At 49.1% G+C, this 14,124-nt stretch overlaps 1 pseudogene; it reads left to right on the top strand.

Moving 5' to 3' along the window:
* The first annotated feature begins 1,237 nt into the window (after positions 1–1,237).
* On the top strand, positions 1,238–8,255 carry LOC128946056 (protein ecdysoneless homolog; annotated as a pseudogene).
* The last annotated feature ends 5,869 nt before the right edge of the window (positions 8,256–14,124 follow it).

Here is a 14,124-nt window from a genome sequence, read left to right as displayed (position 1 = left end):
TGCTGTATAAGTGTTTGATGCTTTCTTTAATAAACTGGACCTGTGATGAACCATCTGGTGTCCTGGTCTCCTTCCTACGACACATCATTACCTTATTTATAGCTGGCTTTTCATGAACTTTGACGTATCTTTGACATGGTGTCACTTTGGGATCTCTCTGTTTTGTTCTGCAGCTGCAGATGCATCTCTTTGAACAGGCTGTCTGCAGCTGTTCCCTGCACTGCCTACTCAGCCTTTAGTCCCTTCTCTTGTTCCAGCAGGGTTGCTGTGCCTTGACCCAGGGCTGTCTCATGATTTTCCTGTGTTTCCAGAGTTCCAGGATGAGATCTCTGGGCTCTGTCAAAAGCCTCATCTGAGCTGAGGTCCTGTGGTCTTTCCCGACCCTTTTGTGCCACATCCTCATGGGACAGGGCTGTGACCTGCTGAGGGCAAGGCTGCTCCTGCTCTGTTGCAATCACACACAGCCCCAATTATTCTCACAGGAGCACTCCAGCAGTTTGCTTTGTTTGGGGCATCTCATAGCTGCTATTCTTGAGAGATTTGTTTTTAAGGTATGTGGGGGAGACCCTCCCAATGAGGGTCTGGGCTCTGGCCAGGCCCTGGCTCTACATGGTTGGAAAATTGGCAACAAACCCAGATGTTTTCTGCCTCAATACTATATTCAAGTCTCTTGGCCTTGGCAATTTGACTCTATACCAACAGGACAGCTAGATCAAAATCAGTTAAACCTAAGATGCTGCGAATTGATGTACACCTCCCTAAAAGCAGAGATGACGCCGTTATCCCTGTAGATTAATTACATTGAATAAAATTAAATACAACAAGAGTAAACGAGCCGAGTAAGTCAGAACTGACCCAACTCTCGAGTCAGGGGATAAGAGCCGGTTGCAGGGATTTAATCGCGTTCGGTCCCACCGGTGTCGGGCCGGGACCGGTGCTCAGGAATGCCGGGAATGCCGGGAACCATCTCCCGTCGGGGACAGGGGGTGACCGGGCCGTCACGGGGCCCTGCTCGGTGCTGGGGGCAGCGCGGGCGGCAGGCCCGGGAGCGGGATCGGGGGGATCGCGACCGGGACCGCGCTGGGGCTCGGGGCCGCGCCGGGCACCGGGGCAGCGGCGGCCACTCACGGCTGCAGCGGTTTCCGCGCGTATCGCGATATCACCCTCAGCGCCGCCGCCCCGCCGTCGCCATCGCGCCGCTCCTCCCCGGGGGCGGAGCGCTCTGGGCCCCGGCGCGATGGAGGCGCTGCTGCGGCCGGCGCTGCCCGAGGACGCGGTGCGCTCCCGCCTGTTGGCGACGGCGGCGGGCCCGGGCGGCGAGGCGCTGCTGCGGCGCTGCGCTGAGCTGGCCCTGGTGCGCTTGGCCCCGCTCCTGGCCGCCTGCGTGTGGCAGCGGCAGCCGTTCCGCCTGCGCTACGTGCCGGGCCGCGGTGAGCCGGGAGCGGGCCGAGAGGTGCGGAGGGACTGGGAGGGGGACCCGGCGGCCGGGAACCGGGAGAGCATGAGGGGAGACCGAGGGTGTGTGAGGGGGAACCCGGCGGCCGGACTCGAGGAGTCTCTGAGGGAGAACTGGGCGGAAATCGTTTGAAGGGGATCCGGCGGCCGGGAACCGTGAGCTTGTGAGGGTGAACCGGGAGAGTGTTAGGGACACCTGGCAGCCGGGAATCGGAATCTTTTGAGGGTAATCCGGCGGCCGGAAACCGGGAGCGTCTGAGGGGGATCCGAAGTCCGGGAACCGGGAGAGTGTGAGTGGGGACTGAGAGAGTGTCAGGGGCACCCGGCGGCCGAGAACCGGGATCTTTTGAGGAGACTCCGGCGTCCGGGAACCGGCAGTGTGTGAGGGACGACTCGGCCGTGTGAGGAGCACCCGGGGGCGGGGGTGTGAGGGGAACTCGGCGGCCGGGAACCAGGAGCGTCTGAGGGGGGAACTGTGGCGTATGAGGGCAACCCGGCGGCCGGTAACCGACGGCGTGTGACGGGGACCCGGCGGGCTCGAACCGGGAGCGTGTGAGGGGGACCCGGCGGCTTCCCCGACACTCGGTGTCACAGCACGGGTTAACCCAGTGAGGCATCTGGTGCCACCTCCCTGCTGCAGCGGGGCCATCCCCGAGCACAGGACGCAAGATTGTGTCAGCAGGGTCTGGGATATCCGCAGTGAGGGAGACTCCGCAGCCCGTGTGGACAATCTGTTGCTGGGCACGGCGTTGCTGAGCCGCCTCTCCTGTCTGTGCCCCGTGCAGGCGAGATCCCGGCGCACTTGGGCGGCACCGCGGTGTTCGGGGATAAGGTGGAGGATGAGTGGTTCATTGTGTAGCTGCTGCGGGAGATGAGCAGGGAGTTCGCGGGGCTGGCAGCCAGGTAAGGCGGGTGCTGCTGAGCTGCTTTAGTAGGAGGGGTGCCAAGGGGCAGTGCCTGTGCTCTGAAGGTCCTGTCTTAGCATTGCCCATCCTTGGAGGTGTTTCCCCATCCCAGACACGTTGGAAGTGTCCAAGGGCAGGTTGGATGGGGCTTGGAGCAGCCTGGGCTAGTGGAAGGTGTGCCTGGCTGTGGCAAGGGTGTTGGAAGGAGGTGTTGATCTTTAAGATCCCTTCTAACCTAAGCCTTTCTATGGGTTTATGAATATTAAAAAAACCCCAGCAGACATGAATTGAGAAGTGTGTTGTTGTGCTCTGCAAGGCTTTTCCTGCTAAGAAACCAATTTCTCCTTGGCCAGAATTGATGACAACGATGGAGAGTTTCTCTTGATAGAAGCAGCTGATTTTCTCCCAAAGTGGCTGAATCCTGAGAACAGTAAAAACAGGGTAAGAAAAACTTGTGTGCAGTTGGCAAGGGGGACCCAATGGCCTTTTCTGTAGCAGCTGGAGTTTTCTCTTGCACTTCTAGGCAAGTGGTCTGACTGCCTCTGAAAATCCAGAGTGCTGTCTGTCCCTGACTGTTGCTCCCTTCATAAGCACTCCTGTATCCACCTGAACTTTCTAGCTCTGCTAGTACTACTTGCATTATTTTATTTCTACTGTGTTGTGGAGTGTTTAGGCCAGAGGATTTGCTGCCCTCAGAGTAGGGAATACTCAGGGCTGGAGTGTTGCTGTCTCTGTAAGGACACAGGCTTTGTCTTGTTCAGGTGAAATAATGAGCAGACACCTTCACCTGGATATGGATGGCTGCTAATGGCAGTGGATTAAAATGAAGATCATTAATTTGGTCATTAGGAAAAAATTGTTCAATTATTTTTCCCCTACTCCAGGAGTCTTACAAGGGCTGGAACACAAGACCAAAATAGATTGCAAGTGTGTACCTAGAGTGTCAGGCTCATACTTTCCTTTTGTTTGAGGGAACAGACTGAGTGAGGGAGTTGAGAACGTTGCATTCAGGGCTTTACTTAGGATCAGGAACCAGCAGAGGTCGCAGGTAGCACCTGAAATGCTGCTTTTTAATGCCTGGGATGCTCTGAAGCAGTTGGGCTATGCTGGTTCTCCTGAAGCACTTTTCCAGTTGAAGAGAAACATGTAACAATTATTGTTGTTAAGGAAACAAGATGTATTTGATGAAACTTGTGCCAGTTCAAATAGGGATTTTCCAGAATATCAAGGATTTTTCCTAATGTATTTAGAATGACAAAAGTTTATATTTGCTTGGGGATTTCAATTTGGAACAAACTTTGTAAGGCCTGAAAAGCAATTTATCAGAAAAATCTTTCTAAGATATATTTTGAATGCAGTCTCAGGCACTGCCTGTAATATGGGTGCCTCCAAACCCACTCTGGTGACCTGGAGGGAGTTTGCTGGCTGTCCCCAGCCCAGTCCCGCTGCAGGGAGTGTTTGTTTCTGCTCTGGCTGTTGCAGGTGACTTGCACTCGGTGTTTATATGCACAGCTGGTGCAGCAGCAGTTTGTTCCAGACAGACGCAGTGGATACACCCTGCCCGCCCCAGCTCATCCTCAGTACGGAGCCTGCGAGCTGGGCATGAAGCTGGTAATGATTGCTGGGGCATTTTGGCCTTGGTTCATGCATGCCCAGGGAATGGGTCCTTGTCTGGAGGTTGCCTGCTTGTCCAGAGAAATGTGAGCAAAGTCTGTCACACCTTGAGAACCTCTTGTTGTTGCATCTTTTATCTGCAGGCTCATGGCTTTGAAATGTTGTGCTCCAAGAGCAGTAAAGTGGCTCCTGATGCCAAGAGAAATGTGTTAAGCGGTCCTCTGTGGGAGAGATTCCTCAGGAGCTTGAAGGAGAAGGATTATTTCAAGGTCTGTGAGTATTTCAGAGTCTGTGGCTTTTAAACATTCCAGGGAAAATACATTTTAACCCTTGAACTTGTGTGAGGAGCTTGAACCCTTATCTCTGTGTGAAATGAAGTAATGTGTTTAAAGGGGACACGTGCAGGTTGTTCCCCTTTGAAAGTAATTTATTTTGGAAATTAAAAAGGAAAAAGCAAGATGTGGGGATTGATTAATTCATCTAAAGCAAGGGGAGAAATACACTTGAGTGAAGAAAACCCCCATATGTGATTGTGTGAGGTGTAACTGATTTCACTGGTTTACATTTCATTTCCACCCCTCTGGAATTCAATATTCTTCAAGATCCATACATAACACCATCGACCTATCTGGGCCCATGCAAGTGTAATTTTTATGTGTGTGTGGTTTTTGTCACTTCTGGGGGTTTTGGTGAGGTTCTGTGGGTTTTTTTGTTTCTTTTTTTAAGATGCCTTTGACTACTTTTTTGATGTTAATAAATGGGACATAAATTGACTACTTGTTTAAAGGTTATAAAATTGGACATCTTTATTGAGATTCTTAGGTTAATATCCTTTAATATACTTTAAATAGAGGAATGCCCCTTGGCTATATTGAGTTCCAAGTGTAGATGGCCAAGAGGTTTTAGTGGTTTTGGGTCTCTCAGCATTTCTGTGTGACCAACAGTTACCCTTAGGAAGCCTGACTGTGAGGAGGAAGGGGAGGGAGAATTGTTTGGGTTCATGCCTGTGACTTGCATTCAATAGGGAGAAATGGAAGGATCAGCCAAGTACCTGGAACTGTTGCACATGGCAGAAGATCACTTCCAGCAATCTGTTGCAGTGCCAGAAAGGTGAGAGCTACTTGAAATTCATGAGTGTCATATACCCTACAAATCCTGTAAGTGACCTTTGAAATGCTTGTTACAAACACCTGAACCCTTTTCTCCACTGCACATTGAACATGGGAGCTGTGGCCAGGACATACAAGTACAAATTCCTCTGGAATGCTCCACTGGGAGAAGTTCTGGCTTGAGTAACTCTTTTATCTTGGTTTTGTGAAATGCTGAGCTCTTCCAAGTGGATTCCAAGTGGTGACTGCAAAGCAATTTTTGCATGGTTGACTGTAGAAAGTGTAGAAAAGTTTCATTGAAAAGCAGTCCCAGTGAATAATGAATACAGGGTAATCTGTCTCCTTTTCTCAAGGAGCTGGCTGTGGATTTCTCTGGATGATCAAATCCAAAAAATAAATCACTGCAGAAATATCTGAGGCTTTGCCAGTCCATAATATCTTGACTGTTATTTTCTTCAGTTTCCAGTCTGTGCTGCTTGGGATCAGGTAATCTTAATATTTACCAAGGCAAATTGAATGTGAAGGAAAGGAGCCATGACCAATGGGCTTTGGAGCCATCAGCTGGGAATTGCAGGGACTGACTGTGTCCTGTTTTGGCCAGTGCTCTGTGTAGTGCTCTGGTACTTCCCCAGATTCATTTCCCTTTTTGATGTGCTTGCACAGAAGGAAAATGGAAGAATTCAAGTGAAAACCTGAATGCAGAGCATGTGATCCCATTGAATCCATTTCAGTAAATTGATTACTTCTAGCTGTGATGAAGTGAGCCCAGGTGATGAAATCCTGACACTACTACAGATAACCCCCATTGATGTGAAGGAATTTGAGAAATAAGCTTGTCTTCCTGCAGGGGATGGTGAGCTGGATGGGGGAATTATTCCTATTACAGATGATTATTTGTGGGGGGAGAGGGGCAATGCTGACAGCTGTGAAGGGAGAGCAAATCCAGCCTTCCTTAAGACTAAACACTGGGTTGGCTCTCCCAGTTTAGAGTAAGGCTTTCTTCCTCCACTGAGTGGCCAAAGGCTTCTCAGTGACTAGAATGGTCTCTCTTTAGTTTGAGCTCTGCAAAGCAGAGTTTTTAAGTAGTGACGAGAAATCTGCACTCAGTTCTTCTCAGCCTCTCTCTGGCTTTGCTGTGTGTGACCCAGGACCAGCACAAGAGCTGAACTGCAGAACTGAGCTGCAGGATGGTTGCAGCCCTGTCAGTCAGCTGGTTTGGGCTTGTGGGCCAGCAGGCTTGTGCAGAGTAACGGATGTGTGCTGTGTTCTTTCAGATGACAGCTGGCTGATATTACACCAGGTGCTCTGGATCAGATGCTGAAGGGGACAAGAAATGAGTCCCTTCCTTCCCCAAATGAGGAGGAGCAAAACTATGACTTGGAAACAGTTGCTGAGAGCATGAAGGCTTTTGTGTCCAAAGTCTCCATGCAGGAAGGAGCAGAAATGCCATGGTAGTAGCCCCTGAAGTTTGGCTCTGGTGTGGAATGTTGCACTGTGCTGCAGCCCTGTGCTTGGTTCTGTGATGCAGAGAATCAGAGTTTGAAGGTGCTGTGCTGAGCAGGGCCTGAAGCAAAGCCAGAGCAGTGAACCTGTGCTTGCTTTAAATCAGCTTGGTGCCACTCTGGCACTGGTGCAGGTTCAAGTGCTGCAAGCTGAGCTGCTCTCTGTCCTTCAGTTGGATTTTGTGGTCTTCACAATTTTTCTCTTTTTATGCCAAGTATTCGTCCACTCACTGTTGGATGTCTAATGCACACAGGCTTCAAACTTCTGAGGCCTTTTAAATTCAAATGTCCCAACTTCAGTCCTGGCTTGCGAGAAATCAATATGGCTTGTGCCTGTGTCAGGCTTAGGCAAGCATAGAAGCTTCATTTCTTTAAAAATAATTTTAGATTTCAGGTCACCTGATGAATCCCATGTTACCTTTGATGTGGATTCTTTTACAAAAGCCCTGGACAGAATTTTAGGTGAGATTGCTTCTTTCTTTGAAACAAATGCCAGCACTGATTTCTTTGCTGTTGTACTTTGACACAACATCATGTGCAGGGGCAGACTCGGAGGAGCTGGATTGTGATGATCTAGATGAAGAGGAGGAGTTTGGTTTCTCAGCTGAGGATGATGAAGAGCTGGATGCTGGGAATGGAAGGCAGGAGCAGAAGGTGTCTCCTGAGGAGCTCGTGGGCAGTGTCAAGGCGTACATGAAGGAGATGGAGCGTGAGCTGGCACAGAGCAACGTTGGGAAAAGTTTCAGCAGCCACAAGAGAGGGGTGAGTGTGCCTTGAGCTCTGATTTGCAGCAGTAATTTCCAAGCAGGAAATGTGCTGCAAGTGGCCATTCTGAGTAATGGGATTGGAACCTTCCCACGTGCAAGCAAAATGTGCTGGACCTGCACCATCATACATTTTTTATAAACTGAAACTTAGCTAAGCTTGGAATTTGCCCATCTTTTCCAAGGCTTAGTTTTTGTTTCCCCATCTTTTCCCTGTTTTTAGTAGTAGGGCAAGAAGCTGCAGCTTCACTTGTAAGGTCCTGTAGTAGTTTTCTCCCATAGGAAGCTGAGCCAGGGCTCAGCAACACTTTGTGTCCCTCTCTTGAAACCTAATCTGGGTAATGGACAGTGGTGATTTTCAGCTGGCATGAGCATTTGGTGTCTGAATTCCTGTCTGTCAGGACTCAGGAGTGTACTGGACTCTTTTGGCTGCAGAATTGCTGTTTCTTTTCTCCTGTGGTTTGCCCTTTTTTTTCCCCCCTTAAATCTGCTCGTGCAATTTGATAAAGCTTTCTCTTTGTACTGTCTGCAGGCAAGTTCTGTTGGAGCAGCCCCATGTGAGAGTGCTGGCCCTGATTGTGGAGCTGAGGCTGCTGAGCTGGCAGCCCTGGCTGTGGATATGAACCTGGTGGCAAAGCTGCTCGAGTCCCGCAGTGCCCAGGCTGGCCTGGCAGGACCCAGCTGGAACATTTACAGAGCCTGGGGGTGAATTTACCTGAGAGCACAGAGCTCACTGGCAGCTGAGCAAGGCAGGGAGAGCCTTGGCACAAGACATGGCTGCTGGGGAGATGGAGCACAGACACACGAGCAGGATGTGGGAGAAGAGGCCAAAGGTTTGAATTTGGAGCATTCTGTTCATTTTTGTGTCACTTCAGCAGAGTGAATTTACCTGCAGAAGCTTCTGTTTGCACACTGTCTTGGGTGGAAATGAGATTTTCCTAATGTTAGCACATTTTCAGAAATCTGGGAAATGATGTTGAATGCATGACTCAATTGAGGTTTTGTTTTATTACAACACCTCTCTCCCATTTTTCATTCAGTGATCCAATTTGCCACATTTCTAAAACGTCCTTTTATCCATTGCTGAGTGGGGTCAATATCTGGGGAGCAGTTCTTGTTCTGAAAATGCTGCTGCCTTCAGGGGCAGGTGGGGAAATACCACATTGCAGGAAGAGTAATTGGACCAAATGTGTAAATATTGGCCAGCAGTATTTTTTAAATTTATTTCAATCAAAACAGAAATACATCTTGACTACTGAATTTTTTGAAGGTATGCATAACTTCCTCAGTGCAGTATCAGTTCTTGGAGTGAAAGTATTTTTGTAATTGTTCATTTTCTGAATGAATTCCATTATTGCTGAATGTTGATATACAGCTACTGCTGGCATGATGTGAGCCCAGGCTGAGCAGTTTGGGGTTTTTTCAGTGAAAATGTGGCTGGAAGGCATGCAGCATGTTGCTTTCATGTGGAATGAAAAATCTATTTTAAATATGAGAACTTAGGTTTTCAACAAGTTAAATTTGATATAAAATACATAGAAATTCTTGATACACAGACAGCAACAGTGCAGTCCTGCAGGGTCCAAATCAGCTTCTTAATTTCTCTTTATTTCATTTTCATTCAGCAATTAATGAGTTGTCCTCCACTGTTGTTGTGTAATTTCCTTTGTCAGCAGTTCAGGGAGAGCACTGGCAGGTTGGACAGGGATTAGAGATGGACAGCAAGAGCTGGGAAGTGTGAAGAAGGTTCTGCTACATTTCAAGCAATTTGGACTGCTGAGAGGTGAGAGACTCAGACAAATCTGTGGTGGAAAAATGGGGTTAACAGAGGGTTTTTAATTGAGACAAGGCTAATAAGCAGTTAGTGGTGGAAAACAGAGGTACTTGAACCTTGCGAAGTGTTGGTGTTTGACCAGGGAAGGTAATTTACACTGAAAATTCATAAAATTCTCTACTGACGAGTAGTTAGATCAAGTTTAGATACTTTAAAAACATAATTGAGTTGAAGAACATGATCACATTGAACTGCTGTGTGGCCAGTGCTATAGAAAAGGTCCAAATAGATGGAAGGACTCCCTTAGTGCATGAGCAGAACTTTTAAGCTGAGGTTCAGAACAAAGCTGCTCTTTTGCAAACACTCCAGCTGCTGTTGCTGCTTGGATAATCTGACTTTTCCATCAGTGGGGCTGGGATTTCTCTGGGGCTCTGCTCATCCCAACTCTTTCCATTTGTTCAGCAGCTTCCCAGGGGAGCCCTGCAAGGCTCTGGGAGTGCTCCCAGGAGAGTTTGCCATGGAAGAAGAAGCATTTCCATGCTGCCTCTTCCACTGCTTTGAGGTAACACACCAGGCATCTCCACTTTTAATTCTGAGAGTGTTTTTAGTGAAGGAAGCCTGATGGAATTAATTAGGGAAGACAAGAGGTGTGTGGTTCCCTTTCAATGGATTTCTGTCCAAGTGTATTCTGGAGTTGTTTAACTGGTTAATTTTCCCTTATAGTCTGTGCTTCAACTGGGGGAATCCCCATTCACCTGCAATGTTGAGGGAATCAATGGAAAGGAACCCTGCCTTGGCCGTTATTTCAGGGCTATCAATGGATGGGGAATCCCCATTTTCTTGCTGAAATAGATCAGGGAACACCCTTTATGATGGGATTTATGGGTTTGAAATGAGAGCAAACAATTTTCAATTTTCATCCTCTAAGTTTAAAATGACAAGGAATCTTTATTATCCCTTATTTTTTAGAGTTTAAGTTGGTAGAAATCCCCACTGATTGCATAATTTGATGGATTGATATTGCAGGGCAAAAAAAAAGGCTGGAAAAAAAAGGTGGCACTGAAGAGCAAGCAAAAAATAGTGGAAAAAAATTTTGCAGAAAATAGTGGGAAATGAAGGTCGGAAAAAGGTGGCAAAAAAGGGCAGTATAAAAAATGAGAGGGAAAAAATTGGCAAAAAAGTGGGGAAAAAAGGCATCAAAAAAAGGGGGGAGAAAGGACTGAAAAAGTAGGAAGAATTAGCACAAATAATGGGGGGAAAAAAAGGGCAGCAGGAAAAGGTGGGACGAGTCAATAAATGGAGATGGCATAATGGTGAAAAGGTGGCATTTAGGAAGCAGGAAAGCTCTAGAAAGGTGAGGAGAAAAGGGTGCGAAACATGAGAGGAAAAAGGATGGGAAATATGAGGGGAAAAGAGCAGGAGCCCCAGAGACACCCCCAGAGCTCAGGCCCCCCTCCCCAATCCCACAGACACCCTCAGGTACCCCCAAGAGAGCCCCTGCAAACCCCACAGACACCTGGGCCTGGATTCCTGCAGGAACACTCGGGAACAACTGGGCTCCTTGCAGCGGGATGGAAACAACGGCCAGGGCTGGGAATGTGTGCCCACTGTGCTGCCAGGCTGGGAATCAGCTGGGTGGGGCCGTGCCATGGCAAAGGCTCCTGAACAAGTGCCAGGTCTGTGGGCTGCAGCTGGAGCTGAGAAGCAAAGGGATTAGTCCAGGCAGGAGAACATCCCCTCATGGGGTACTGCTGCAAAGTGGGCATGTTTGGAACAGAGCCTCTCCTTCAGCAGGCCAATGCTGCCAGATGGAAATTGCCAAGGGCACGAGGCTGGGCAGTGAAGAGCAGAGCTGCTGTGAAGGGAAAGCTCAGTTCATTCAGAGAGATCACACAGGTCCCTTGAGCACTGTTACAGGTAGGAAACAGAAAATGAGAGATTTCCAGGAAAGCCTTTGTAGTTTGGTGGGGAAAAGGAGTCGTGATACCCAGTGGCTGCAGGGATGGTGATCCAAATGAGTTCTGAGCAGATTTCCTTTATTTTTTCAATTGGAGAGGGTTATTAACCTTAGCTGCTGTTGCAAGGCCAAACAGTTTTGGAATCTCTTCTAGTTTCATCTAGCTGTCCTCCATGCTGCATACTCACAGCAGCCATATTTAACTGTCATATGATGTGTGAATTTGCTTGTGTCCCTATCCCAAATGTCATCCTTCCTGGGTTTTCAGCTTCTTTTTATGTGCTAGTAAATCTTCTGCGTACCTCTGCAGTATTTCCATGGGTAAACCCACTGAAGAGCACAAGCTAAAGGATGCTACCTCCAGCTGAGCACAGGGAGCAGTGGGAAAGGATGTTCTATCAGCATTTTCTGTCCCTGTGCTGATACTGTTCTCCCTGGGAGGGAGCTGGGAAATCCCTATTTCTGCTGCTGTGCTCTTCCTGATGTGTGTCACAGCTGATGCCAACCCCATTTTCCCAGTGTAATGATGATTCTGGACATGTCTGAGTGTACCTGCTGGCCTTGGAAATGCCACTGATGGTTATTAAGGAGAAGGCAAGTCCCACCATTTCTGTGTGGGAACGGAAATGTGTGGCCGTCCCTCAGTGCAGCTCTTTTGGTGACAGCGGTGGGTGGCCATTCCTGGTGCAGTTCTGTTATCATTTTTTCTTATACCATTCTATTTTATTCCTTTGACACTTCCCACCCTTTGCCATTCCTCACTTCTTACCCAGCACTGCCCCAATGGTGCCTGGGTGCAGCTCTTTGAGAGAACAGGGCCCGTCCCAACAGGCGGCTGCTGCAGCCAGGGCAGGGGCAGGGCAAAGCACATCACAGCGCTGGTGGTGCTTGGAGACTGTTGGCTTTTGGAGTTCAGGCAGATCAAATGAATCTCAGTTGTCAGAGATTTCCACCACCTGCTACTGCTCCCTTCTTTTCCTAGATTTGACAGCTCTTCCTTTCTTCCTACAGAGCTGGAAAGCAAAATGCCTGCCTGCCCCATGGCCATGCCCACCACCTTGTCCCTCTTTCTCTTCCCTTTACTTGATGCCACTTCCTCCCTGCTCCTCCTCTCTCTGCCAGCTCCAGGAAAGCCATTTCCCCCACTGGCACCAGCTGCCTCCTGTCCCTCGCTCCCATTTTGCCCACTCTGAACTCCTGGAGCCGCCTGCCCGCGGAGCCGCAGCCGCCATGGGGCCGGGTAATGGTGCAGGGAATGCTGGCAGGGATTCTTGGGCTGGGCTGGGCCAGGCCAGGTGCCCGGGGCCAGCAAAAGCACTCTGAGCCTCTGCTGCTGCCCCTGGGCAGGCAACAGAACACAGCAGGAAAGGCTCGGGGCTCTCAAGAGAGGCAGCCAGAGATCTCTCACCCATCATGGGCATTGGAAGCCTGGCGTGGGGCCATTAATTTCCATTGAATGTATTATGAAAGAAATCACAACAAGAGAGTGAGTAGGCTGCCAAATCCTAAAAATGCACCTTCTCCACACTGTTCTCTCCTTCCTGGGCTTCACTTTATCCACAATTCCCTCCCTCTCTCCTCCCCACACAGTGACACAGAGGGATGGGGGTTACAGTCACATCATGTCACTGCATCCCCCTCAGGGAGACAAATCTGTCTTGCTCTGTTGTCATCACGGGGGTTCCATACTGTTGTCTCCTTATCGCAGATGTTTCACACTTTCTTGGTGTTTTCTCCTGGGTAGCTCCTCAGAGCACTGACTCTTCATTCTTCACAAAGTGGCCAACTGACTCCAGTTCCCTTCCCAACCTGCCAGCCCACTCTTTCATAGCACTCTTCTTCTCATTGGTTACAGCTGTGGCCTGTTAAAATCAGGCCTATTCCTAATATTTGCTAATTGCCCCATCTGCAACTCCTTAGGGGTAAGATTACTTTCTGGACCATCTTTATTTTCTTATATTCTATCCCCCTACACTGCTCCAGCCTGGGATTCCTCCCACAGGAGGACAGTCAGATCCTTTGTGACAGTGTCCTGGTTCAGGGCAAATTTGGGCTCCTCTAGGAAAGCAGATTCATTTGGCTCCTCCCTGCAACCAATCTGGGAGAAAATACCTCCTTGGAGAAAAGTGGAAAAAAACTATTTATTAAACAATAAAACCCCTTGCTGCTCCAAAAGAGATGACAAACTGAGAAAGTCCTCCTCCAGGTTGCAGTTCAGCTCACTGAGTCTCCCATCAGTCCCTCTGGTGCTGGAAATGTTGTGCCCCAGGCCCAGCCCGGCAGGCCACAGGTGTGAGCTGCTGGTGCTCTTCTGGGTGTTCAGTCCAGAGCAGGTTCAAACAGGTCCGAAAAAAGGGGAAAAGGAAAAAAAAACAGAGTCCAGGGAACTTCTTTGCCTCAGCTAGCTCAACTAACTAAAAGCCAAGGAGAGCTCGATCCTGTTGTCTGTCCATCTGCAGACAACACAGTCCAGGAGCAGGAATGTGGAGGAGTGAGAGCAGTGTCTGAAAACAAAATGCGTGCTTCTTCTCTCCCCTCTTCACTCTCTGGAAGACGTCTTAAAGAGGCAAAACTTATTATTCAGCATAAACAGAAGAAGACGATTTGGGCTAAAAGCATCATATAGTCAACTTGGACAGACAGACAGACCATTCCCCACAGTCAGGTGCCTGATGCCAATAGTGGGATTCCTCCTCAGCATGTGTCAGCGGTTCTTCCTCCTCTTCCAAAGACAGTTCACAAGTGCCACATTCAGACCAGTTGGTGATGATTTCCAAGAGGCCAGGAAGATTTGGATTTCCCATTGGAGCTTATTGTGTCATGAGGGCAATGCACTCACTGCAGGCAGCGTCGGTGGCAGGATGGATTGCAGAGACTTTTCCTTTGCAGCCCCAGCCCAGTGCTGGCACTGGGGATGAAGAGGCACTGAGGTGACCCTGAGAGGAAGTGCAAGGCACAGGGCGCAGCTGAGGAAGGACAGCGCTGTGCTGGGCTCAGAGGTGAAGCTGGCACTGCCCAGTGTGCAGAAGACACTTTCTGCAGCC

Source organism: Melozone crissalis, unplaced genomic scaffold, assembly GCF_028551555.1.
Source record: "Melozone crissalis strain CALT ecotype California unplaced genomic scaffold, PUWL_Pcris_2 ptg000073l_1, whole genome shotgun sequence".
In the NCBI taxonomy this organism is placed as follows: Eukaryota; Metazoa; Chordata; class Aves; order Passeriformes; family Passerellidae; genus Melozone; species Melozone crissalis.
This window is presented reverse-complemented; position numbering and strand designations above follow the sequence as displayed.